Raw genomic sequence first — 2500 nt, 5'->3', positions numbered from 1 at the left:
GGTGCTCGGCCAAAACACGCAAAATAAACCTAATGGTTCATTATGTGCTCTGTCTGTTGCGTAGTGAAGCTGAAATATGAAATTTCTGGCGATTGAGTCGCTACAAATAAGCCTGAAATTAAATATTTCTGCGGCACGGGAGCAGCAGGCCGTGGGCCTGGGTCTTTTTAATGTAGTTGCATCATGGGTAATGGCGTGTGAGTATTTAAGCTTGGGATTGCACGTGGGCAATCATTCTAGGCCGACACCACTCACTATAATTTTTTTTTATTATTATTATTTATTTTTTTGTTAAACGCCTCGTAGGATGGGCTGCAGAGCTTGGGCCTGGTTCCTACCCAGATTTCCTGTCATATTTTTTCCCTACGGGTTTTTTTTCGGCAGGTTTTTTCTGGCCCCCGTCTAACCACTGTGTCTTGTTAGTGGTTGCCCAGCTCTTGTTATTTTCCTAGCTGCTATTGGAGGGACTTAGAAGATAGAGTTAGATTTCCATGGTTTTTTGTATTAGATTACTTATTGTACTCTGGTGCTCGGCCAAAACACGCAAAATAAACCTAACGGTTCATTATGTGCTCTGTCTGTTGCGTAGTGAAGCTGAAATATGTTATTAAGCAGCATTCTGACGCTACTTAAGAATATTTTGAGTCATTTGTAACGTTTTTGTTAAGTAATCTATCATGGCTATTAAAAATTGAAGGTTTGAAATATATTTTAATTCGTTTTAGTCGTATTCACACACGAATAATTTTTTACTTCTTACGGAGATTGTTTGCTAAACACCAAACTTTAAGTTCCTACTGTTGGATTTTCAGTAGCTGGTCTAGATCACACAAAATTCGGCTCTTATCAATTTCAAAGTTTTTTGTTTATTGTTGTCATACTAATATCGATTTTACTTAAAACTACATCTTAACAATTTTCAATCCATAGGTAATTACTGGTGAAAATTTTATAGCGATTGAATAAGGAAAAAAACACTTTTAAGGCCATTGAAAAATATCGGTATGGCCTCTGAAAAACTGTATCGAAACACCTTAACATCCTGCAAAGAAAACTAACAAGCTAGGCCCAGCGTGATACAACATTGCAGAAAAACATTACGTTTCACGGACTAAAGAAAATCTTTAGTTATTTAGATCCAAAAACAAGCTTTACGCTTCAAATGTTGTCAAAGAAAATGCTCTTGCATCAGAGGGCAAATCTTGCCGACCAGAAAGAAAAACCATGCACAGTAAATCGATATGTGTGCCGTGATCTCTCAGTGTGAAACAAGCGGCTAAAATCACTTTTGCTCGTTGTAAAAGTTCCACGCAATATGGCAAAGTCATTTCAAATCCTTTCGAAACTGTTGCCAGTGCACCAATTACTATTGGAATGACTTGAACTGAACGATAGTTCCAGATTCGTTTGATCTCTTATTTCAGGTCACATTATTATTATCATTATTATTATTACTATTATTATTCTTATTATTACTATTACTATAATTATTATTATCATTATTATTGTTATAATATAGGATATACTAGTGTACTTGCGATTGATTTTCTCTCTCAACATCCGAGTCCAAACCATGGACTTTGGGAGAGAAAGAGGGTTCCTACTTGATGGAAAGGAGAGTTATTTTCTGGAGTTCATGTATGTTGATGTTTGCCAGGGATTTTGTTGGAGTAGTTTTCCATGTCCTTCTTGATAGTGCAAAGGGCTCCCACACATAAACACCGGGACTGTAAGAGCTCCCACATTTCGCTCAACCTCGATTTCCAAGTCTTTGTATTTGGTAAGCTTTTCCGTGGTTTTAACTGAGGTGTTGGTGTCGAGGAGTATAGTCATGTCAATGAGACGCCAGGTTTTATCCGTCTTGTTCTTTAGCACAATGTCCGGCCTATTAACTGCTATGGTCTTGTCAGTGTGGATGGGCATGTCCCACAGAATAGTGACGTTCTCATTCTCGGTGACAGTCTTGGGTTCATGCTCATACCATCGTTCCTTCACCTCAATGCCAAACTCTTTGCAGATCTTCCAGTGCATGTGTGCAGCTGCCTTGTTGTGGCAGTGGATGTTTTCAGTTTTAGCCAGTTCAGGGCAGCCAGAGACCAGGTGGTCAATGGTCTCATCAAAACGGCTACACAGTCTACATTTTTTGTCCACGTCAGGCTTCTTGAGGATGTTGTGTTGGTACCAACGTGTTGGGAGGCTTTGATCTTGGGCTACGATGATAAATCCCTCAGTTTCTGCCTTGAGGCCAGCTGCTTTTAACCATCTGTGGGTCTTGTCTTGGTCCACGTCAGCCTGTTTCATCCGTTGTGGGTATTTGCCGTGGAGTGCTTTTGATTCTCACATGGACCTGAGCTATTGGCGACCCTGGTGTTCGGCCTTGGCCTTTGTTCTTCGGGCATAGGTGGTGTTCGCCTCATCCTCTGCAGTTGGTATTGCAGGCACTCCCAGTTCCCGACTGAACTTCATGGGACTGACTGCTGATGGAGTACAAGGATTCCCT

Source organism: Porites lutea, chromosome 12 (genome assembly GCF_958299795.1).
Source record: "Porites lutea chromosome 12, jaPorLute2.1, whole genome shotgun sequence".
Lineage (NCBI taxonomy): Eukaryota > Metazoa > Cnidaria > Anthozoa > Scleractinia > Poritidae > Porites > Porites lutea.
The sequence above is the reverse complement of the archived record's forward strand: the minus strand, read 5'-3'. Positions refer to the sequence as shown.